This window comes from Callithrix jacchus, chromosome 5, assembly GCF_049354715.1.
Source record: "Callithrix jacchus isolate 240 chromosome 5, calJac240_pri, whole genome shotgun sequence".
Taxonomy (NCBI): domain Eukaryota; kingdom Metazoa; phylum Chordata; class Mammalia; order Primates; family Cebidae; genus Callithrix; species Callithrix jacchus.
The window spans coordinates 17,869,839-17,896,029 of record NC_133506.1 but is presented as its reverse complement, the minus strand read 5'-3'; the positions used below and the strand labels follow the sequence as shown (position 1 = coordinate 17,896,029).

Genomic DNA, 26,191 nt, shown 5'->3' with positions numbered 1-26,191 from the left:
TTCCAAATACCCAGGAAGAACTTTATAAAGATTTGTTGAATGAGAGATTCCTTTGCATTTTATTTCAGAGATACATTTGTTGACTTTTAGCATCTCTGAGTGTGTAAAGGGGGCTTTAGACCCTTCCCAAATTCCCCCAGCATTTATCTCTATTCTCAAAGGCTGCTTACTGCAAACATGAGACTCTCTTCCTAAGGACTTCTTTTCAGACCACAGTACATGATCAGTCTGAGTGCAGGGCATTCCAGAAGCACATGAAAGGTCGTATTCCTAGAATAACCCTCAATCAGTGATGAATGAGGAGTTGGTGATCAACATCTTAACTTCTTCACTCATGGGACAGGACAGCTCTGAGGCATATTCTACAGACTTCCAGAGTGCCTTAGCAGGCCTGGGCTTTAGCTATCCACAGTCATGATTGGCTTGGTAACATCCACTTTCTTCCTTCCCTTCCTTATCTCACTTTCCTACTCCCCATGGAATCCCCTCCCAAATACACAATTTGTACCAAAATCATTATCTCAGGATTTGCATCCAGGGAATCCAAACTAAGGTACAGTGGTATCAACTTGGTGGAAAATAAGAACTTTCAAGAGGTCCCTCAAATTCTTTTGGATGCAAAAACTGAATTTTTGTCTGATTCTGTCTTTGGGTTTCCCCAAAAGCAGCTGCTAAGAAAAGGATGTGGGTGCAGGTAGTTTATTTGAGAAGTATGTCAGGAAGCAGAAGTGAGAGGCCAGAGCAGTGAGACAGAGAAGGGAAAGAGAGCCAATACAAAGTGTGTTCGAGTCAGTTGCTGTGGGAAACTATGAGCACAACTCCACTGGGGAGCCCTTGAGAGGCCATAGGGAACGCACCTCAGAATTCTGCACTGCAGGGCAGGAAGCTGATATTCATTCACTGACACCCCTCCTGGGGCCTCAGCTCCTGGGTTTTCTAACGTGCCCCGTGAGCAGGTCAGCCACATCTTAGAGATCACAGAAGCTCTCAGTGTTCAGGGGAGCAGCCTGCAAGGGACCTCCAGGGAACCAGCAGCATCTGCCATAGATTCATCAGTTCTGAGCTTGCTTTGTTTTGGCTTCCTTGAAAGGTATCTTTGGACTCCATCAGTTCCCAATGCAAAACTTCTAAATCAACTGAAAAGCAGGAAGGATGAGAAATGGAACTATTAGGGGAAAAATGAGCCTGAAACCTTCCTACCTCAGTCACACAACAAACACAACTAAAAATGCTCAGCGGTCATGTCAGTACCAGGCCTGCCCTATCTTCAACACCCTCTCCTGGCCATCGCACCTCACCCCGGAGTCCAAGCTGCATTCAGGCTTGTGGGACCGCACAAGTCTTTCCTTTGATGCTTCACTGTTCAGTGTTACTGAGATCGCCTAATCAGGGGGGGCCCGAGGTCAAGGCTCTATCAGGAGTAAGATTTCTTAAGTGCCATGTGTGAGACACCATCTGACACTGTTTATAGATCGATTTAGCCCCTTATTGACCATGGGACAGAAGTTAAAAGCATTGCTTTTGGAGCTCAAATGTGTTAACTTCTGAAGTGATGTTTGAATTAGGGTTAAGAAGGGCCCAAAGTTTTGATCTGCTGATTAGGGAAAAGAAAAAAAATAGAAGGAAGAAAGGACATAAACTAAAACATTTTTTTCAGAAAGGAAATCAGATTCTTTTTACTAAAACCAAGAGACCAGCCCATGATTAATCTGTCAGCTTCAGAGCTGACATTAGATGTTATGTAGTCACAGAAACATCTGAATTCTTCGGCTGCCAAAATGTGGATTTTTCTGTTAAAATGCAATTGCTGGTTTTGAAGAAACTCGCTGAAAAATGTAACTTCTTTCTTCAATAGGTCAAGGCTAGAAACAGAAGTATCCATTGGATTCATATCCAAAACAATCACCTTTTTGCCAACTGTAAGTCAACTAAAGCACATCCCTTGCCTAAAAGTTGACATTAGTGAGACAATAGTTATGCAGTAAAAAGACACAAGCAGCCCCATAACTCGTGCTGTTAGAATTAGGCCCGCATTCCCTGAAATGACTTTGGATTTATAATGCCAAAAAAAAAACTCTAGCAAATAAATTCCCCTCACCTTTATGAGCTCTGTGATAAAATGCCTGTAATCTAGGTATTATGCAGTGGGGTTGACCTTTTTTTAAATTATTATTATACTTTAAGTTCTGGAATACGTGTGCAGAACATGCAGGTTTGTTACATAGGCAAACATGGGCCATGGTGGTTTGCTGCACCCCTCAACCTGTCATCTACATTAGGTATTTTTCCTAATGCTATCCCTCCTCTAGCTCCCCAAAAGGCCTTGGTGTGTGACATTTCCCTCCCTGTGTCCATGTGTTCTCATTGTTCAGCTCCCACTTATGAGTGAGAACATGTGGTGTTTGGTTTTCTGTTCCTGTGTTACTTTTGCTGAGAATAATGGTTTCCAACTTCATCCATGTCCCTGCAAAGGACATGAACTCATCCTTTTCCCGACTGCATAGTATTTTATGGTGTATATGTGCCACATTTTCTTTATCCGGTCCATCATTGATGGGCATTTGGGTTAATTCCAAGTCTTTGCATTGTGAACAGTGCTGCAATAAACATACGTGTGCATATGTGTCTTTATAGTAGAATGATTTATAATCCGCATTTCTTATCTACTATGTGGCATAATAGGAAGCAGTGGCAATTAAGAGAATTAGATATGAATAGGAAATAGTTATTTTGATTAGAACTAAAGACTGGGCATGCTGGATATTCAACAAGTGGGAATTGGTGTGTATGGTGTGTTATGAGCTGACACAGACAAATTTCTTCAACGCAATCATGATTATTGCATTAGCAAGGACCTAAGGTATGACACAGCCCTGGGGGCTATTTGGACCGTTCAGAAAGAGGAACTGAAGTTCAATAGGATTTGAAAAGTTTAACAAACTCTATTTTATTCTAATCTTTTAAAATTAGTAAGGTGAATTAAATATGGGTTAACTCTCTGTTAAGCTAAATATTTGATGATCCAAAGGCTTAGCAGAAAAGAGATTACTGTGGAAATTACCATCCCCATAATAAATAGGCCAGAATCCTTAGAAAATGAATGAAATGATGTCTGTAGATAAAATATCTAGAAGAAAAAGTATTGTGATAATACGAACTGGAAAGAATTTATAGGCAACTCAAAATATGTTCTAAAATTATTTTGGATCCTATTAAGAATATTAAAAAGCAATAAAGATCTAAATCTTTTAAAGGCCTCTGGATTAAATGTAATATAGGTGCAGATATTTTACCACAGCAAGACATTTACGAACAATGGTTCATGCAGTCTTTGTATCTCTTATGAGTCATGTCATATAAAGCTTTTAACTCATTCTGAGTTCTGGAAATAAAAATGGAAACTTTTATCATTTACATAATTGTTTAATAAACGTTTGTTAGATATCCGCTATGTTGACCTATCAGTATGCATGCCTGGAGAACTCCAGATAGCCCTACCTTACCAGGTGGCAGCGGCACATTCCAAATGATTGGAGCATGCCAGATGGTCTAAGCATATTTAATAGCATTGTATGTGTGGCAGGGTGGGGCACAGGAATGGCATATACACATCATCATAGAAGGGGCTAGAATTAATATCTTTCAAGTCCTACACAAATACCTGAGTTCAGTAGGATGGTAATTTGAACATAGACCTTGATAGCTATCTGAACCACATTCTCTGAGAGCCACTAAAAAGACATTCATTACTGAATTGTTTAGTCAAGAATTATTTCCTGAGCATCCATTAAGTGCCAAGAACAATTCTAAGTGGTAAATTACATCAGGGGACAAAGACAATGTTCCCGGTACCTATTGTTACAGTCAAGGTAAGTCTGAAAAATTTTTAGAAACATAGAGTTTTTGATCTATTTTTTTATCACACCTTTATGATAATACAAAGGCTTAATATTGAATAAAATGCTTTCGTGGCAATCTCATTTGATCTAGGCTGAACTCTACTCCTGAGAAAAATCACATGAATTGAGAATTGCAGGAAGTCAATTTTCTCAAACGTAGTGAGAAAAAATGTTCATGTGAATGAGGTTTTGGTGCTTTCAATGGTCTATTCCAAAAGTCAAGGTTAAAGTTGCTTTTATTGGAGAATCAGTGTTTTGAGGTGAGCTGTCAGACACTAAGCAAAATTATGTGAATCGGGAGCAGAAATTGTTAAACCTGACAGCCAAGCTCAGAATTTGCTGTTCTTGAATTTTAAGCCCAGTTCTTGGCCTGTTGAAGCATTTTGTCTGCACTTTTTTCTCTCTTGGATGGAAGGAACCTTAATTTCTTCATATTTCAAAAGTCTTACCAATACAAAAATCAAAAACATTCTGCAGATATATGGGGCCACCTTGGGAAGGCAACCAGAGAGGTAAAATAAGAATGTTGGACAAAATAACTTCTAAAGACTTTTGTCTTGGCATAAAATCTGTAATTTGATGTAATTATTAATTCTCTATGATTAGCAAGCTTTAGACACTGCAGCTAATTACATAGATATATGAGACTCTGCCTTTAATAGCCTGATGCAGAATTATAAAAACATAAGGTGATATAAAAGGTAATAAAAGAATGCAAGATAATGTTACAAAAGAAAGAAAAAACAGAAGAAAAGGTGTGTAGGGAGACTATTCTCTCAAACTGAGGAAACAAGTAGTTTCTTTACATCAATCTCTGCCATTTATTTACTCCTTGCTCTCTTCAGTCACTGGATGTATTAGACACAGTCCTCTCTGCCCACCTAAGTTCACCTCCATGTGCAGCAGCCAGTTTTCACCGTGGGCTGGCAGCTTCCCCCTCATGTACCAACACCCTTCTCTGCTTCTCAGCCCTGTGGATTTCTCTAGCACCATACATGTTTGCTCAACCCAGCACAGGACAGCCCAGGACAGCTCAGAAGCACTAGGGGTTTAACACCTCCATGGCAATTCTTAACCAATGAGAAACAGAAATTGATAAATATGCAAGGTTCCCTGACAGGTGTTCCACACGATTTTCCAGAGGGCCCCCAGCTGCAGCGAGCCCCACCACCCAGAGCAGTAGCTGGCTCCTTAGCACAGCCTGAATTGGCTTCCTCCCTTCTCTGTCTTACCCTCTACCACCCCTCACCTTGCTTTCTGGGGTCACCTTTCAAACAAACTACCTGCTTTGGGGGGAACACAAACCAAGACCAAAGGGAGTGATAATTTAACAGCTGTCATTACTAGGAAGGTTTCCATTCACCTAACCCTAATGTCTCCACCTATAAAAGTCATTTTCTCCCTTAGTAAGTCCTTGGCAATACAACCGTAGCCCAAACTCAGCATTCCCTACAGAGAAAGTCAGTGGAATGTCTGTAACTTTCCTGACCGGCCCTCTTTCCCTGCTTTCAACCACCTCTTTTATTCTTTCCAAGTTTCCCTACTCCCAGTATATCTCCGTATTTTAACATACAGTGAAATTATGACTGTAACATAGAAAATGGAGAAATTTGAAATGGTTCATGCTGAAAATTTTTTTCCCAAAATTGATGTGGTTTCTAATGATACCAAGTAGTAAAAACAACAAAAGGGAACATCATGGTTTCTTCCCATATTGGCCAAACACTTTTCCTTTCCCAACTCTTCTTCACAGGCTCTTTCTCCTGTTTTGAGATTTAAAATGCTGATGTGAATGCCTTCCTTCAGTTTAGCTTTTCAGAAAAACTGATAATAACATTGACTAAGGTTTATCGAAAGCTTTATATCAATTAACTAATGACTTTCACAACAGCCCCATTTTTATCATTCCATTTTTTCAGACTTATCAAGGCATAACTGACAAATAAAAATTATATATATTTACAGTGCACAACATAATACTTTGATACAATGTATACATTGTGAGATGATCACCACGATCAAGCTAATTAACATATTCATCACCTCACATAATTACCTTTGTGTGTGTGTGTGTATGTGTGTGTGTGTGTGTGTGTGTGTGTGAGAGAGAGAGAGAGAGAGAGAAGAGCTTTTTAAGATCTACTGTCTTGGCCGGGCGCGGTGGCTCACGCCTATAATCCCAGCACTTTGGGAGGCCGAGGCAGGCGGATCACAAGGTCAAGAGACCGAGACCATCCTGGTCAACAAGGTGAAACCCCATCTTTACTAAAAATACAAAAATTAGCTGGGCATGGTGGTGCACGCCTGTAGTCCCAGCTACTTGGGAGGCTGAGGCAGAAGAATTGCTTGAATCCAGAAGGCAGAGGTTGTGGTGAGCCAAGATTGTACCATTGCACTCCAGTCTGGGTAACAACAGCGAAACTCCGTCTCAGAAAAAAAAAAAAAGATCTACTGTCTTAGCAAATTTCAAGTATACGATACAACAACATTAACTATAGTCACCAAGCTGTACCTTAGGTCTCCAGAACCCATTCATCTTGCATAACTGAAACTTTGTCCCCTTTGACCAACATCTCCCCATTTCTTCCATCCCCTCACCTCTGGCATTCATTCTATTTCTATGAGTTCAACTTCTTTTAGATTCCACACATAAGTGAGATCATGCAGTATAATATTTTGTGCATGACATTTCATTTAACATAATGTCCTCTAGGTTTAATCTTATGTTGTTGTTGACGGCAATATTCCCTTCTTTTTAAAGGCTGAGTATTATTTCATTGTCTGTGTGTATCACATTTTCTTTGTCCATTTATCTGTCGATGGACACTTAGGTTGATTCTGTATCTTGGCTATTCTGAATAGTGCTGCAATGAACATGGGAATGCAAACATCAGTTCACAATCTCATTTTCAATTTCTTGGATACACATCCAGAAGTGGGATTCTGAATTCTATGACACCTTTATTGTTGATTTTTTTGAAGAACCTTCATAGTGGTTTCCAAAATGTCTATATTAATTTACATTCCTAAACAGTGTGCAAGGGTTTTCTTTTCTCCACATCCTTGCCAACACTTGCTATCTTTTTTCTTTTGGATAGCAGCCATCTTAACATGTGAGAGGTGATATTTTATTGTGGTTTTTGACTTGTGTTTCTCTGATAATTGGTGATGTTAAACATTTTTTCATATACCTGTTGGCCATTTGTATGTCTTCTTTGGATCAATGTCTATTCAAGTCTTTGTCCACTTTTTATTTGGGTTGTTTTGGTTTTTGCTATTGAGTACTGTGAGTTCCTTATATATTTTGGATATTAACCTCTTATCAGATATATGGTTTGCAGATATTGTCTCCCATTCTGCAGACTGCTCTTTCACTCTGCTTACTTGTTCCTTTGCTGTGCAGAAGCTTGTTAGCTTGATACAATCCTGTTTGTCTATTATGGCTTTTGTTCCTGGTGTCTGTGGGTTCATATCCAAAAACGTATTGCCCTGACCAATATCAGGTGCTGTTTCCCTGTTTTCTTCTAGTAGTTTTAGAGGTTCATATCATAAATTTGTCTTTAATCCATTTCAAATTGATTTTTGAATATTGTGTAAGATAAAGGTCCAATTTCAGTCTTCTACTTGTAAATATCCAGTTTTCTCAACACCATGTATTAAAGAGACTGTCCTTTCTTGGGACCTTTCTCAAAGATCAATTGACTGTAAATTCATGTATTTCCTGGATCTCTGTTCTGTTCCATTGGTCAATATGTCTATTTTTATGCCAGTACCATGCTGTTCTAATTGCTATAGTTTTGTAGTATATTTTGAAACCAGGTATTGTGATGCCTCCAGCTTTGTTCTTCTTGTTCAAAACTGCTTTGGCTATTTGGGATCTTTTTTGGTTCTATATGAATTTTAGGATTGCATTTTCCATTTCTGTAAAAAAATGCCATTGGAATTTTGGTATGGATTGCTTTGAATCTGTAGATTATTTTGGGGTATAAATATTTTAACAATATTATTTCTTCCAATTCATAAGCACAAGCTATCTTTCCATTTACTTGTGTCTTCTTCAGTTTGTTTCATCAGTGTTTTCTAGTTTTCAGGGTATAGATATTTTATCTTCTTGGTTAATTTTATGCCAATTTTTAATACTACTGTAAATGTGATTGTTGTCTTATTTTTTTTTTTTTTTGGATACTATTTTGTTAGTGTATGCAAACACAATTGATTTTTGTATTTTGATTTTGTATCCTGCAACTTTACCGAATTTATTTCTTAGTATTTTGGTGGAATATTTAGAATTTTCTACTCATAAGATTATGTCGGCTGGGTGGGCTCACACCTGTAACCCAAGCACTTTGGGAGGCTGAGGCAGAAGAATCACTTAAGCCCAGGAGTTCAAGACCACCCTGAGCAACATAAGGAGACCCTGTCTCTAAAAAAAAGATTGAAAACTTAGGTAAGCATTGTGTTGCATACCTGTAGTTCATCTACTTGGGAAACTCAGTGAGAGAATTGTTCTAGGCCAGTGAGTTGAGGCTGCAGTGAGCCATGATCACACCACTGCAATCCAGCCTGGGAGATCCTGTCCTGTAAAAAGAAAAAAGGAAAAAAAATAGATTATGTCATCTGCAAACAGAGATAATTTTTCTTTTTCCTTTCCAATTTGGATGTCTTTTATTTCTTTTTCTTGATTAAATCCATCTGGTGAGAAGTTCCAGTTCTATATGGAATAGAAGCAGCAAGAGTGAGCATCTTGGTCTTGTTTCTGATCTTAGAGTAAAAGCTTTTAGTTTGTCACCATGGAATATGATGTTAGCTGTGGGCTTGTCTTGTATAGCCTTTTTATTTTTTTATTTTTTTACTTTTTCTGTGGAGACGGCAGTCTCGCTTTGTTGCCCAGCCTGGTCTCGAACTCCTAGCTTTAAGCAATTCTCCTGCCTCAGTCTCTCAAAGTTCTGAAATTACAGACATGAGCTACATGTATACAGCCATATATGGCCTTTATTAAGTTTAGGTGCATTCTTTTTATACCTAATATGTTGAGAGTTTTTATTATGATAGGATGTTGTATTTTGTCAAACGCTTTTTCTGCATCCGTAAAAATGATCATATAATTTTTATTTTTCATCCTGTTAATGTGGTATAATCACATTTACTGATTTACATATGTAGAGCCATATGTGGGCCTCAACAAAATACTAGCAAATTGAATTCAACAGCACAATAAAAAAGATAATCAAGTGGAATTTGTCCACTTGCATCCCAGGGACAAATTCCACTTGATTATTTTTTATTGTGCTGTTGAATTCAATTTGCTAGTATTTTGTTGAGGTCCACTGGAACCTGGGGCCAAGGAAGCCAGTCTGGTCCTAGTACATGTCTGAAGCCTGGATCTGCAGGGCCAACCTAAAGCCTGGGGTGGGCCTGGAGCCTGGATCTAAGGAGGCTAGCTAGGTTTTACTGTGGTAGGCCCTATGCTAAGGTTAGGGAAGTCAGGTGCTCCCCTCACTCTCCTTCCCCCATGCAGAGGGGGAGGAATGATACAGGTAATGTCAAACTGTCCTTCCTGCTCTCCTTAATGCAGCTTTTCTTATTCCTGTGTTCCACCCATGTGCTGTAATTGCTCATTTAGATACCTTAGCTTTTGTCAAGGTATCTGTGCTCATGGATACTTCTTCAAATTGATGTTTCAGTATGGAGACAAGTACTGGAAAGTCCTATTCTGTCATCTTGCTGACATCACACTCTTTCCATCATCCCCATCAACAAATGCAGAAACTGAAGTAGCTTGCCCAAGGACACTGTCTTAGTTCATTTGTGTTGCTATAAAGGAATAGCTGAGGCTGGCTAGTTTATAAAGGAAAGAAGTCCGTCTGGCTCAAGGTTCTGCAGACTGCACAAGAAGCATGGCACCAGCATTTGCCTCTAATGAGGGCATCAGGAAGCTTAAACTCATGGCAGAAGGGGAAGGAGAGCAGGCATCACATGCAAAAGATGAGGAAAGAGAGAGGAGGAAGGTGCCAAGATCTTTTTAACAATCAGATCTCATAGGAACTAACAGAGGAAGAATTCACTCATTACTTTAAAGAGAGCACCAAGCCGTTCATGAAGGATCTAACACTAAGACCCAAATACCTCCCACTAGGTCCTGCCTCCAACATTGGGAATCACAGTTCAACATGAGATTCAGAGGAGACAAATACCTGAACCGTATCAGACAGTCAACACCCTAGTATTAAAACTGGGATGTAAACTAAGGCAGTCTAGCAGAAAATGGACATTTAATTTCCATGTTAATCAGCCTTCTCTGTGGTGATGTTTATTACTAAACTAACTCAAAACACAACAGAAAACCACAAACCCTTGAATTATTCCTCAGAAGATAAAAGGAAAGGAAGGCTAAATTGACACAAAAGAGCTCAAACCAGCATAGAGAAGCAAAAGCTGGTTTATACTGAGCTGCCACCCATAAATTACCATGATCTCCAAGACTGCACAAGTAGTTCTTCTGACTACGGAGCATTTAGAAAACCTGGTAAATATGTGCTATGGCACACCATTCTGGGTTACACTGATGTCTTCAAACAGATATTATTAACAATAAAAAAGAAAAGACTCTCAACTCAAACCGCTCCAGTGACAACTGAAATAATTGTGCTAACTCAAGTGTTCTGTCCTGTCCACATAGCTATTTCAGCTGTAGGGTATTTTGGAGAACTGCAAAGAAAAAGGCAGTTCTAGGGCAGAATCTACATGATCATATCTCATAATTTAGTTCCTATATCTCTAATCAAGACAAAATGCCAAAAAAATTGTTTTATATCAAATCACCTCCAGGGAAGCAACAATCTGTTTAGACTCACACCAAAAAACTGGCATTTATCAAATTAAAAAATACAAGAAAATGTCTTTAATTACTTTTGTGCTGGTGTCAAATTATGTAACTATGAAATTCTTCAATTTTAACTTGACTTGGGGTTAGCTAGTAAGGGTATTAATTGGCTTTTCATTTGCTTAACTTATCATTTCCAAGGCAGCCAGGAGTAATCTTAATTGCCTGCCTTTCCCACAAGAGAAAAAGGAATGGGACAAGAACTAGCATATAATTGGTTGAGGGTGTTGTTGTTGTTCGTTTTGTTTTTTGTTTTGCAAATCTGCTTATGCTTGTGCATAACTACGGAAACACAGAAAACCCAGGGCTCTAGATGTAAACATGCAATTACAGTAACGAACAGGAAAGCAGAAAGAGAGTGGAGAAAGACTAGGCCATACTTACAGTTTTACTTTTTAAGGAAGAATCAAGAATATCCAGAGGGTTACTGGATATCTGCCCCATGAGTGGAGATATCAGTGGCAATGGAATGTTTTTAAGGGAGGAAGGAATTCAAAATACACATCTATACTCAGCAAAGCCTGTTGATCTTGTCATGGTGGGTGGCAAAAATTGACAAAGAAACCTGAGTCACTGAATATTTTTTGTTTGCCATATGATTCTCTTTATGTGTGTGGGTTTCATCTGTATAGTTTGATATAAACAAAAGCTACAAGCACTTTAACTTAATAAGAAAAAAAAATCAAGCCCCCAGATTCCAGTTCTCCCATTCAAACATCACTTTCCCCATCCCTCTACAAATACAAACAACTTCACATTAAGGAAAGTGAGGCTCCCCAATTCACTGCTCATGAATGACATCATACTCCATTATTCAACTCTCAGTATATGAATAAGCTACAGAACAGTTTACAAGCACAGAGCAATCCATTTTGTCAATGAGCACATTAAATTGTTTCTCCTTGTTTACCTCCAAGAATAGGATAATTTTATAAACAAGAATGCCTGGGAACACATGCAAATTTCCAATCAACACCCATCTTTGAAAAGTCACAGGGTCTCTTGTCAACAGTCCAACTTACAAGGTGTCAGGTTCCACTTGCCTTTTTTAACATCTAAAAATGAGCCAGAAAGACAATCCTTCAGGACTCCTATACCCCTGTGTACTGCAGGAAGCACCAAGAGCAGACAGAGCTCTTAACCTTTCTCTTAAAGGCCATGGAGAATACTCCTGTTACACCCTCCAAAACATCTTTGTGATGATGACTGCTCTACTGAAAAAAAAAATGTTTTCTTTTCTCATTCTGCCTTTGAACTATGATAGAAGATAGGTTTTCCTGATGTCATGGCTATTGCCAAAGAATAATGATAATCCTCACTTAAGTAATACCTTGTATATATATAAAACACCTCTGCATTCCAAAAGCTCAAAACACTTTTAGGAAACACTAGCTCTATCTAGCACTTCCATCCTCAGCAAGGTAGATTGAGACATATACATAATCCTCACATACAAAACAGGAAAATGGAGACACTCAGAGTCAGGTAAGATAATTCTCTACGATTGCACAATGCAGTTGATGATGAGGCCAGAACAGTCTGAATCCATTTACTGGGCTGCTTTCTCTTCTCTTACTACGATTCCAAAACACATAAATAAATAAATCTGATATGCATTTGAAATGAGAATAATAATGGTTACCTAAGGCAGAGAAAACATTTATCTTACCATATCATAAAAATATATACTATTTAAGGGCCTTTTTAATGGCCAGGCACGGTGGCTTACACCTGTAATCCCAGCACTTTGGGAACCTGAGGCAAGCGGATCACCTGAGGTCGGGAGTTTGAGACCAGCCTAACCAACATGGAGAAATCCCATCTCTACTAAAAATACAAAAATTAACTGGGCATGGTGGTGCATGCCTGTAATCCCAGCTACTCGGGAGGCTGAGGCAGGAGAATCGCTTGAACTCGGGAGCTGGAGATTGCAGTAAGCCAAGATCACACCACTGTACTCTAGCCTGGGCAACAAGACTGAGACTCTGTTTCAAAAACAAAAAATAGAAAAAGAAAAACAAAGAAACTGTTAATATTCAACTGCTTTCAACTCACAAAACAGATATGTCACATGGTTCAAAGTATTACTTTGGGGGTCTCTGAGATGTCAGTGGAGGGGAAAAAAATCTCTAAAGTATGAATACCAGGAGCAAAGTCAGAAGCTGCCTTTGAAAGCACAACTGAGGGCTTCAGATAAAAGGGGCAGGCTGATGGAGAATTGCAATTCAAAAAATGCACCAGTTCACAATAAGTTTAGTGAGAAAGGGTGTGTTCCCACCATTGGAGCAGAAACTTGCTTTCTCAAGCCCTTCTAGGATTTTGCCCTTTCCATTCATCCTTTCCGATCAAATTCATCCTTTAGGTAAACACAGGAGGGATTAGAGACCTTTAATTGGCTTTGAGGAAGAAATGGTAATCTGAGATGCCTGGGCAGGAACTATCTTGTGTCTTGTAGGAGAGAAGCAGGGAGAGAAAGAGGAAAGGAAATATTTGCAACTTGACAGGCAGTTCTCAGCCAAAGAGCGAGCATTCAAGAATAGGGAAGACTGTTAAACCATTCACCCAAATTTTTCTCTGAGCTACCAGCTTGCCATTTTGAATGTCTTCTTCCCCTCGAGCTCTTCCTTTGTGAAGTAGAGAGGTTCAATGGCATCCCACAGTCTAGATCAGTGGTTTTCACACTTTCATATGCATCAGTATCACCTGGGGTCTGCCAACGGTAAAGGGTGCTAAGACATAGGGTGCTGGGTCACATCCCCAGAGATTTTTGATTGAGGAGGTCTGGGGTAGGTCCTGAAAATTTGCTAATAGGTAACTGGGTGATACTAATGCTGCTGGCCAAGGAGCTCACTTTAAAAATCACTAGCCTAGCTTCCAGCTGTGTGCAACGCATTGTGTTTTCTGTCATGCAGTGCAATTACCTGGACTGTATTTGCACATATGAAAGCCACACATGATCCAACGAGGATGAGGCAAAGAGGTGATGCTGCCCAAGGGATTGTGACAATGGGTGCTATCATGCTGGCTTTGGTGCAAAACCGTTTGCAACCCAACTGACTGTGGGATTGGATTAATGATAATATCCAACAGTCATTGACTAGTTAGGCTGTGCCAAGCAGTGTGCCAAATCTCTACCCATGTTATCTTTGAGGTGTAAGTACTGATATTACCCCTGTTTTACAAATGTAGATTCTGAATGTTATTGGAGTAAGTCCATCATCCCTCAGCCAGATAATGGGGAACGTGGAATTGAAACTCCTAACTCTGACTTAGCCACAGTGCATTATACTTCCTGAGCTCCAGACACAATAGGTCAGGAAAAGAGAAATCTACCCACTGTGTTCTTTGATAAAGGAATAAATATGGGTGACTGGGAGGTCATAGTTCTTTCTTTGCTCTCCCTGCTGACTTCCCTGAGTAACTCAAACATTCTTCTCCAGCCCCATTCTCTTCTCTACCTTATCTGCTTTCTGTGTTAAAATGCAGGAAGCAGGAGTCCCCCTGCCAGAGGTGAATGTCTCAGTCCTTAGGAAAAACTAAGGAAAACCCTCAACTGACTATCAAGAAACAGGTGAAATACTTTTAAGTAGTTCTCTCATTCCCTACTATCTCCTCTTCTTCCTCTTTCTTGGTTTGACAATGACATGGGATGAGTGATGAATCATATTTAGATTTACTGACATTTTGCAACATTATCATTTCCAGATTTTATGCCATAGGACTAACTTATAGAGGAGACTTTAAAGTAAGTCTATTTGGAGGCCTAAATAATGAAACCCATCCAAATAGAGACAAAGATTGAACCACGTGATAGCACACACAACTGTAAAACAAACAGCAACTGCCAACAAAGAGCTCATTTTGGTATAAAAATTAATTTGTACATAGATTATTTTAGAGCTCAAAGTTTATTTTTCCAAAGAAGCTAAGCTATACATCGTAAATCTATTCCTGACTGCTTGTAATGCATAGTTAGTGCTCCTACAATTTAACACTGATAAAACTGAAGAATCAACCCATCTGTCATATGCAACACGATGTCTGTGAGAAACAACATAAGTCTAATTTCCAACAAGCAAAGTACTAGGTTTTCCCACAACTCTTGCAGAGGAAGAAACTGTGTTTGAGGAGGATAGGCAGGAAACCCCCAAGATGGGATAAAGGGGAGTCTGCATGAGCTCTGGCCTGTTAGGCTGGAGAGGCTGTTTCCTGCAGCCAGTCGCATCCTAACTGGGCATTTGTATTTCAGGAGGCAGCTTATAGAGCTAAAAGGAAATTCCACAACATCAGACAAACCCAAACTGAGGGACATTCCACAAAGTATCTGGCCTGTATTCATCAAAAATATGAAAATCAAAGAAAGACTGAGAAAATTCCAGATTAAAGTAAAAGAAAAAGCAACTAAAGATGTGTTAACTGAATGCAGCATATAGTCTAGGACTTTCTTTTGCTATACAATATTTATTTTTGGACAGTCAGGGAAGGGAATGAAGTCTACTAACTGGATAATAGTATTATGGCAATCTTAATTTTCTGATTTTGGTAATGGTACTACAGTTATGTAAGAGACTATCTTTGTTTTTAGAAAATATGCACTGAAATATTTAAAAGTAAAGAGATATCACATCTGCAACATATTCCCAAACAGTTCTGGTAAAATATGCATACTATATATATACAGAAATATATATATATCTCGAAGAACTGTCACATATATGTGTGTGTGTATACATATATATATATTTCACATATATATGAAATAAGAAAGAGGGAGGAAGGGAAAAAAGGATGGGTAAAAATGCAGAATGTGGGTATGAAGCATACACAAACGTCTTTTGTACAATTCTTGCAACTTTCCTGTAAGTTTGAAATTATGCCAAAATACAAAATGTATTTTTTTTTTTTTGAGACAGAGTTTCACTCTTGTTACCCAGGCCGGAGTGCAATGGTGCGATCTCAGCTCACCGCAACCTCCGCCTCCTGGGTTCAAGCAATTCTCCTGCCTCAGCCTCCCAAGTAGCTGGGATTACAGGCACGCGCCACCATGCCCAGCTAATTTTTGTATTTTTAGTAGAGACAGGGTTTCACCATGTTGGGCAGGATGGTCTCGATCTCTTGACCTTGTGAGCCACCTGTCTCGGCCTCCCAAAGTGCTTGGATTATAGGTGTGAGCCACCGTGCCCGGGCCCAAAATATATTTTTTAAGGAGAATCCATCATGTTATTATAATTGTCAGTCATGTGTTAGGATTCTCAGTCATGTAGTCCTGGGCCCAACCTGCATTTAAAAATTTTTTGTCATTTGAGTAACAATCAAGTAATGCTCCAAGTCCTGTGCAGTGTGAGGTCCTTGCTTTGAAAGAGTCTGCTCTGGTTCTTCTTTGCTGGGGTGGCTCCTAGAGGGAGGATAGAACCAGCCTACCAGCCTGTAGCCACCTCCAATGGACCCACCACTGTGAGTATTCTAAACAGAACTTCCCATTCTGAAGGCATGAGCAATATTCAATACTTTCACCCAAAACTTTGGTTGAGCCTGTTTAATTTGGCTTTCCTTTAGTTTTACTCTGCTATGCTTAGATAACTGTGTGGATCTATTTACAGCTTTCCCTGTTGTCTGAGAATATGGCTTTGAGACAGTGTCATAAGCCATTTCCAACATAGATGCTAATGATTTCTTTACATTAGCTGCTCCCCTCCACTTCTCCTGAAGGTTATCTGTGCCATGGGACATGGGCTGGTCCCCTTCATTCCAAGCAGCTCGCCCAGACTGCTTTGCCTGGCCTTTCTTCCGGCAGCTATCATGGTAAAAGGCTTGACACAGCCCTGTTCGGGCTTGTCCATGTGCCAAAATCAACATACAATACGTACTTCTGGGATTTTTAGAACTGACCCCAAATATCTATTTACCCAGACGTTGACATTCTCATGAGTAACAGGCAAAGCTCCGAGGACACATTGTTGGTGGCAGAACAGAACTCAGAATTCCGCTCTGAATTGTAGAGTTAGAAGGGGACTTGGAGATAATCAATTGCAACCAATTGCATCAACTGGTTGGAACTGATTTTCCCTATCATGTTAGCATAGGGAAAATGGGGCTGTAAGGGGTAAATAACTTGCTCATCAAAACCGGCATTAGAAAGCAGGTACTCTGTCTCCTAGATCAGTTTCTTTTGATTCTACCAAAGGAATGAATGCATTTGAGCTAAATGGCCCCAGGAGCTTGAGTTATTAGGTGGGTGATGGCAAAGGCAGCCTCCCAGATACATACTTTGGGATTAGAGACAACAACGTTTCCAAATCCTTTTTTCAGAGTCCTACACGAAGAAACCTCAAACCCAGGATTCAAGCCAACAACAATTACTCTCAAGTTCCTATGAAATCCTGGATGGATGTTGAACTGGGCAACGTACTAGCTGACTCCTGTGGCAGATGCGAGCCTCAACAAAGCCCCAGGACTGGCACTTTAAGAGAGTGGAGGTGTGTGTACGGGTCTGAGTCACATGCAGTAGGCCATCCGCTCTTATTAACAGGATGAGTAAGCGCAAAGGAATACGAAGTGCATTTCTGAAAAGTAATTCAAAATAATATGCCTCCTATTAACCCAACTCACACACTTCTCACAGCTTATAGAAAAGCTTACTAAGATGCTTTACAGAGAAACTTCCAGAAAAGTATACCGGAACAGGGATATTTTACTGTCTCTCAAGCCTAGTACAATCCAAGGCAATCAACACTATTGACTCATGATTTGTTCACTTATTTATTTAGTCACATGACAAATAGTTATTAATTTCTACTTCGTATTAGGTGTCACGCTATATTACAGTAAGGTGCCACCCTCAAGGAGCTCATAGGGCTGCTACAAACCCTAAGTAACATATATACTACAAATAGATGCGTGTGCATACACACACATAACTGAGTTGCGTTTTTAGTATCGTTTGTGGCAGCTCTAATAATAAAAAGAGGCAATTCAATTGAATTTTGACCAAAAGATATGCATAGGCAGTTCAAAGAAAAAGACATAAATGCAAAGGCCAGCTAAACATACGAAAGAGTGTTCACGTAGAACACCACACTAGAATGGTCTAGAACAGTGAGATGCCATTTTTAGACATCAGATCAGGTGAAATTTAAAACACTGACAATATCCAGTGTCTACAGGCTCTGGAGAGACAGCCTCTTTCACTGTTGGCACTGGGAATGTAAATTGAGATACACTTTTGAGAGCAGTCACCATCAAAATCTTTAATTCACCCACTTGTTAGCTCTCTATTTCCACTTGCAGACATCCATCTAAAGTGGACATTAATTCCTTTCTTTGCCACACAGCATTCTTTCCTCCTTCTAGTGACAGGAGCAAGGATAACCCTGGGAAATCACTCCTCTTTCCCAGGTACAGTTCATGTGACAAGGTGTTATATGCCTAGACCTAGCCTCTGTGTGTGTGTGTGTGTGTGTGTGTGTGTGTGTGTGTGTATGTGTGTGTGTTTAGACAGAGTCTCATTTTGTTGCCTAGGCTGGCGTATAGTGGTGTGATCTCAGCTCACTGCAACCTCCACCTCCTGGGTTAAATTGATTCTCCTGCCTCACCCTCCTGAGAAGCTGGGATTACAGGCACCTGCCACCACGCCTAGCTATTTTTTATATTTTTAGTAGAGACAGGTTTCACCATGTTAGCTAAGCTGATATAGAACTTCTGACCTCAAATGATCCACCCATCGCAGCCTCCCAAAGTGCTGGGATTATAGGCATGAGCCACCTCACCCAGCCAGCCTTGGTCTATGAATTCATTACATCCCCCTAGCCAAAATAATTAACCTAGAGGTGGGCCTGTGATACAATTTGGGAACATTTCCTTAGGCAACTAAGAGAAAACTCCTCTCTGTTTTCCAATGGCCTTGGAGTTCTGAGGTTAGAAGCCTGGAGCTCCTGGCACGGAAAAGGAAAGACCTAGAGAATGACATGACATGGAGGACAGCAGAGAGGTGGTCCCCAGTCCCTGTGACACTTGACCCCTCAGTAGCTGATTCTAAAACCAGGTCCACCCTTTCACCAAATAAATTTGCTTTTGCTTAAACTAGAAGAAACTGGGTTTTATTTTTTATTTTTCTTTTGAGATGGAGTTTCAGTCTTGTCACCCAGGCTGGAGTGCAGTGGCACAATCACCCACTGCAACCTCTGCCTCCTGAGTTCAAGCAATTCTTCTGCCTCAATTTCCTGAGTAGCTGGGACTCCAGGCACCCACCACCAGGCCTGACTGCTTTTTCTATTTTTAGTAGAGATGGGGTTTCACTATGTTGGCCATGCTGCTGTGGAACAACTGACCTCAGGTGATCTGCCCACCTCAGCTTCTCCAAAGTGCTGAGATCACAGGCGTCAGCTACCACGCCCAGCTGAGGTTGTGTTTTCTATTGCTGAAAACTATAAAGCTCAAACAGACACACTCATCTACAGGATGGCTAGCACATGTGTGCAAGACAGAAGCACTTAAATACTAATTGCAGCATTTTTCATAACAGAGGAAAAGTATCAGCACCCTAAGTGCTTATCAAAAGAAATGTTTCAATGATTATAGTACCTCACACTATATTATGGAATCTATTATTGAAAAAAAGCAAGTCACAATGCAACATATATAATGTGATTTCATCCATATAAAAAGGACTATATAAGAATATGTTCAAATTCACTTATCATTGTATATACACACATATTGGTAAATGCATTTACATTCATATATCTACATACTATTAAATGTGTAGATATAAAGAAAATATGTGGAAGTATATATACCAAAAAGTGGTTAGTTCTGGGAAGGAGAGTAGGCCAAGATGAGAGGGAGAAGTGGGGGAGTAGGTGATGAAGGAGAAACATTTCATTCTTTGTTTTCCTGTGTCATTTTAAATGTGTGTTTAAAAAGAAAGAAAGGGGAATCCATACACAAACAATGTCATATGCAAAGGCAAGAAAATGCTGAAAGAGAAACTAAAATATTTTACATTAGGTTCCTCGAAAAGCCAACCCTGAAGCAAGGGTTCCAATGCAAGTAGTTTATTTGGAAGGTGATTCAGGAGAACACTGTTAGGGGAGTGAGGAAGTGAAACAAGGAAGGAAGGAAGAAAACAAAAGATGCATCAAGCCCGAGTTACCACTGAGGGCAACTGGAACTAAACCCTGCTGTGGAACTCCATGAAGAAATGTCAAACACGTGCCTCAGAGTCATCTCACCCAAGGGAGGAAAGAATAGAGGTATTGATACACCCATTCTTGAAGGTCATTGGTCAGGGATGCTTCCAGGGCCCATTAACTCCCTGGCACTTGAAGCCTTCCCCACACATGAGAAGAATGGGTGCTGCTGGTCAGGGAATCCCTTGGGCAGAGTGTCAGGTGCTAGTAGCTAGAATTTGGGCCAGTGTTCATAAAATGCTAAGTGTTGAAGGCACAAAGATCATCGGCTTTGAGTGTGTTCTTCCAGGACTAACAAGGAGCTTAGTGTAGATGGGAGCAGATGATGTCAGGAAAGGCAAGAGAAAAGACCTGGAAAGACCGGGGTGAGGCTTGGAGGTTGAGATGATGAAGAAATCTTTTCCACCATCTTAAGAACTTCTTGACAATGGGAAGCTACCAGCTTGTGTAAGTCAAGAGGTGATTAGGTCAGAGTCATATTTTAGAAATTCATTTTAGAACATCCTGTCTAATTGTAGAGGTCTGTTTGTATTCAACACATTCCTATATAAAGACCCACTAATTATGAGTGTCACAAGTAACACTCATCCCCTTTAACAAATATCTGTTCCGCACTCTCTATGAATATCTATTAAGCCCCAAGAATATGTTTTAAATATTTTTTTCAAACAGAGTTTACAAGTGATTTTTCTTAATGAAATACAGATAATTCCCTAATCATCATGTGAGATCTGTTTGATTTGCAGCCCCATGTATATGCTCTTGAGGGGGGAACAGAGGTGAGAAGCTCCAACCATGGGGAATCGTGCTCACTGTAGATGCCGCCCTTCTCCCGTTAGCTAACACATGAACTCCACCTGTCAACAATGAAATTACTAAGAAATGCTGTTTATAAAATGAAATTGGAGCACACACTGGAGTCACCTGGGACCACTGGGAAGTTTGTTTACTTGTTTTTTTTTTCCAGCCATCCAAGAAAGAAATAATGGTCTTCAACTCAGGATGAATTTTCAAGTGTTAAAAGGAGGAGCTGAATCTGGGCTGGTCATTCTCCATTTGCTGCTTACCTGACCAGATCCCTTTTGCTCTCCCCTCTCTGCACTCTTTGTGCCCCAGGAGCCTACCTCTTATCTATGGTCTACAGCACTGAACTCCTTTGCCCTGTGATTTTTGGTTGCCTTTTGCCAACTGGAAGCACTGGCAGGAGATCAGAGGATGAGAAGAGGGAGAGCAAATGATGGCAGTGATTGTCTCCCTGACTTTCGTCGCTTGCTGCCCACTACCTTGCCAGAGTCCTGGCCCTGGCTTCATTCCCCTGTTTTAGCTCCCATCAGATGGCTTTTCCTCCACAGCTCCAAGCTTAGAGATCAGGTACTTTTGGAAATTCAACTGTCGCCCCTAACACTTGATCTTCCTGGGGATGGCAAAGGCATCCTGCAGCTGCCCTTGGATCTTTTACCACTGTTTCTTTTTTCTTCTCTCTCTCTCTTTTTTTTTTTTTTTTAATAAGATGGAGTCACCCTATCGCCCCAGGCTGGAGTGCAATGACTTGATCTCGGCTCACTACAATCTCCGCCTCCTGGATTCAAGCGATTCTCCTGCCTCAGCCTCCCTAGTAGCTAGATTACAGGTGCCTGCCACCACACCTGGCTAATTTTTATATTTTTAGTAGAGACAGGGTTTCACCATGTTGGTCAGGCTGATCTCAAATCAAACTCCTGACCTCAGGTGGTCCACCCACCTTGGCCTCCCAAAGTATTGAGATTACAGGCGTTAGCCACTGCATCCAGCCTTGCCACTGTTTCTTAGCTTCCTCCTCCCTGCTCTGGTAGCTGACCGTTCATTAAACTCTCCACCTTTCAGTTCTTTGAGTGCTCACTTTCCTGCAGGATCTGAAATTTCTACAAAGAATAAAAGAATGTTTTAGAGGTTGCATGAAGTCTGGTTAGACTTCATGGTCAACCGGACATGTGCATGGGAGGTTGGGAAGAAGGAAAAGACAAAGACTTCCTGGTTTCTGGCTAGAACAGGGAGACAGATAATTGGCAGTGTGAGGGATGAAGCCAAAGAACCACACAGGAATGAGCAGGCAGAAATGCTGCATGATAAGGGTTAGGCAAAATTGCTCACAGGTCAGTTGGCATTTTGTACACCTTGACTTGATTCTCTGAACTGGAGATGCTGCCACTTGGACAGAGAAGTTGGAGATAGAGCTAAGGACTGCAACTAAGGTTGGAGACAGAAAACTTTGGGCAAATTTTGTGACTTACACCTCTTTCCTTTTTCTCTGCATCCGCTTCTCCTCCAGCCTCACCCAACTCCTCTTCAACCCAGATTCCCCACATCCCCACATAAGGTTACCTTTTCAGCACAGTATCCCATGCTTTCAAAACTTGTCCTTTTTCACCACCAAAGATTTTCTAGTTTACAGTCTTTCCAAGTCCAGAATACTGTTTTCCAAAATGACAATGAACTCTTCTGATAAAGTAACTTCTTCTAATGTAAAAAGAAACTCACGTACTATTCCAACAAAGGATTTGTACATTTTCAAAGGACAATGGCCAGACCACCAACTGGACAATGACTGAAGTCTGTATTTCTCAAAGCAGAATCTCCCTGCTCCTGAGAAAACAGAGTATTCTGCAGAGTGGCCAGGACTTTGGAAAAGATATGGGCCATCCTCCTGAAGCATCATTTCCACTCAAAGATTTGCAGAAGGGTAATAATTTTATGTTAGATAAAACATGAATATATAATGGAAAAGACACAAAGTTCCTAGCAAATTTTAAGATAAAATGTAAACCTCCAAAGGATTCCCTGCCAAAAGTTCCCATTGATTTGACCTGCTCATGAGGATGCTTAGTAGGAAAGGTGGACTAAGTTGGAGAAAATTGTCTCTCTAAGGACTATTTAGAAGGCGGAATTTCTGGACATTGGAGAGCAAATATTTTAGAGCCAGCAAGTCTTATGATACTCACATAAATCATGATTCTTTGGCCCACCCAGACACCACAGACAACGCCTGTGTCTTATGTGGCAGTCCCTTGCTTAGTTGCCTTCCCTAACTTTGGAACTTGATGCATAAAATACCTTTCAGATTATGTAAATTCATCTACCATAAGCCTTCTTTAGGTTTTTCTGTCATACACTGAATTTTAAGTATAGCACATTTGCTTTCTTCCTGCAGATAACATATCCTGATTCCAGAAAACTCTGCCATGGGAGAAAAAAAATGCATACACCAACTTCTTGAAACATTTGGCACCTGCCACAATCACCAATAAATCTAAACTGGACAGCTTGACATTTCCTCAAACAAGACCCCACCTCTCAAAGAACATTTGTCCTAACATGAAAAACAATAAAAGCCCAGCTGATAGAATGCAAAACATTCTTCCTTGTCTAACTGCAGAAGCAAAAACAAAATAATTGCTTGCTTAGGCAGCAATCTGAGCCATTCCACAATACATGAATGTTATGGTCCTGTTCAAATGGCGTCAGTAATAACCCTCAATAATTTTCAAATTGGAAGAATTTATACACTAACTCTACACTCAATTTTTTTTTAAACCTACCTGCCCAAAGATATTGCACTCTGATCTTCTTAAGTATTGTATATGCCTGAATGAGGGCTGTGGAACTTGTTGCATCCTTTTCTACTTTGTAAAAACACAGTTGTCAGTTCCGGCTTTAGAAACAATTCAACTTATAAACAATTTAATGGAGGCTTCCTGTCTCCTCCTTTCCCCTTTAACATGGAGCCTTCCTCCGTTGTTTCCAAAGGAGGACCTTAGCTTCCCCACCAAACCACCACGCCCACCAACCCTCCTCCCTCTCTCTATGCAAGGGCTGCCAAGATTTCCCAAAAGGAGGACAGGATATAGCACAGCCTCTTCAAGTTTCTCAATCTCTCGAGCTGCCTCTCCAAGGGCTGAAGTTTGAGCCTCAGCAGCTTCTGAGCACATTTATTGCAGTCAGCCACTTGGGGAATCTAATAGACTTTTGCGATGGCCTGGGAAGATAACCATTGCTTGGAACATTGTTCTGTAGGAAAAATGCATTCCAAGTTCCAGGGGACTTTGGAACAGAACATTTTCACATGATAGCATATGATCTACACAATATGTTGCAGTCTGATGCATGGTTTCCATGGACCCACAAGATTTCATGGGAGTTTCCTAGCAATGTCACTAATAATTAATCTAGGGGCCTTTGGGAAAGACTAGAAAGACCATCCATTTACTTAAAGCATTATTAGCAAAATAGGGGCGAAAGTTCATTCTTTGAATTTGATTTTTGTTATTTTATAATATATCAGAAATAGTCACACTGGAGAAAGCTGAACTGTTTTGCACTCCTTTTACTTCTTTCATGGCTTGATATTATTATTTTGATTTCTATGTAGGCAAACCAAGCTTAAGGCCTGTTAACAATATTGAAAATGCCTTGATACTCGATAGAGAAGAAAAGCATATTTGTGCAAATGCCAGCCTTGGTTTTGGTACTACCTGGGTAACATCTTGGTGTCTGTTTTCTCACCAGTTAGGTTTGCCTAAGGCTTCCTTCCAGTTTAATGTTTCACCATTCCAGTAATTTCTTCCCTGTCTTAATGCACAGTTCTCCGATGCTACCTTCCTTCCCTGGAGGAATCTTTGCCAAGAAGCCTTCTGGTGTAGCTACCAACATAGCTGGGCCACCCGGTTCCATGGATTGGTATCTCCATCACCTAATGAAGCAGAGATAACATGGAGGACCTCAGTCAATACTATCTACAAACCTCAGTAGTCGTCATTTGCAACCCTCCCTGAGACTACTCCTGATTCGGTGTTAACATTCACAATATTTAATTAGGCACCCTTGAATTTCACGTACCAAATGTCAAGCAGATGACAAAATTCTCCCAATTTGATAAAATTTGATAAATTTGAATGCTGACATTAATTTGCTTTTATTTTAGAAAACAGATAGCAAGACATCTCAGATTCTGAAAATGGAAAAGTCAATATCACCAAAGTCCCTTTGTGGGTGTAAGAGAAAAACTTGAGTTAATGCTTTTTGCTATCCGTTCTTTGTGCCTCCCTCCCTCCCCTCTCTCTCTCTCCCTCCTTTTTTCCCTCCCTCCCTCTACCCTCTTTTTCATGCACACACAAACACAAACAAATAAACATTCACCATCCCCTCACTGTGTGCCAAAGTGGTCTTTCAATGGTCAAAGCATGTTGAGCGTAAAGCCAAGTCCTACTTGGAAGAGAGGTTTTTATTCCAAAGAATATTAGCTAAAACAACCTGCTAAATCAAAACAGCTTGTGTGAGCTTTGGAATCAGATTTTTAAAAAAGGATCAACTAAACTATACCTCTGTCTTACCACCTGTTTCTGCATACCTGTAAAAATCGTCTTTACATTTTTAAAGAGTTGAATATAATTTTTAAATATAATATTTTAAGACAAAAATTACATGAAATTCAACATTTCCGTGTTCATAAATAGTTTTGTTAGAATACAACCACACCTGCTTGCTTCTATATTGTCTATGGCTGCTTTCACACTACAAAAGGAGACTAGCAATTGCAACAAAAACCACATGATCCACAAAGTCGAAATATTTATTATCTGCCCCTTTACAGAAAAAGTTTGCCAATCCTTGCAATAGATCTGCACTTTGATTCTGTCACTTAACATCTCTGTGGCATTAAGCAAGTTTCTTACCGTCTGTGACCTCAACTTTTTTTCTAAATTAAGTCATGATATACAACTTGCAGATATCTATAATGATGCTTGGCACCACATATATTGGTTCTTCTGCCACATTGCTTTCCCATGTCTGTCTCTGTGTAGCTGTCAGAGGCAACAGGCCAACAGATGTTGGCACAGCTCAATTTGAAAAGAGGGCAGACCACATCATATCTTGGTTGCAAGGACCAGGGCTGGGCTTCTGGGTCTGTTTTATTAAAAGTTATTTTTGTCCAGTACCTGGACTTTTTATTATTTTCCTTTCAGTGGAGGCAAAAGTGGATATTCACAAATTTGCATCTCCCACTTTTGCTAGCATACTCCTGGGAAACTCTTGACCAAGAGGAGAGTGTGTTTTATTTGTTAAACTGATAAAATGTATAAAAATAAGTCAATAAGCCTTAAAAGTTGGACAGCCCACTCCATGAAAATCAGAATTATTTATTCAATATGCAATTACTGCAAAGCATAACAACTCCCACAGTGAGA

The 26,191-nt window shown here is 40.1% G+C and overlaps 1 long non-coding RNA gene across 1 annotated transcript in view; it reads right to left on the bottom strand.

Moving 5' to 3' along the window:
• Positions 1-26,191, bottom strand: part of LOC118153565 (uncharacterized) — a 66,162-nt gene that overhangs the window by 30,680 nt on the left and 9,291 nt on the right. Inside the window, exons 2-3 of the long non-coding RNA XR_013536337.1 lie at positions 24,479-24,696; positions 8,367-8,477 (exon numbers count right to left, since the gene is read on the bottom strand). This is a non-coding gene — a long non-coding RNA (uncharacterized LOC118153565). The remainder of the gene's footprint in view (positions 1-8,366; positions 8,478-24,478; positions 24,697-26,191) is intronic.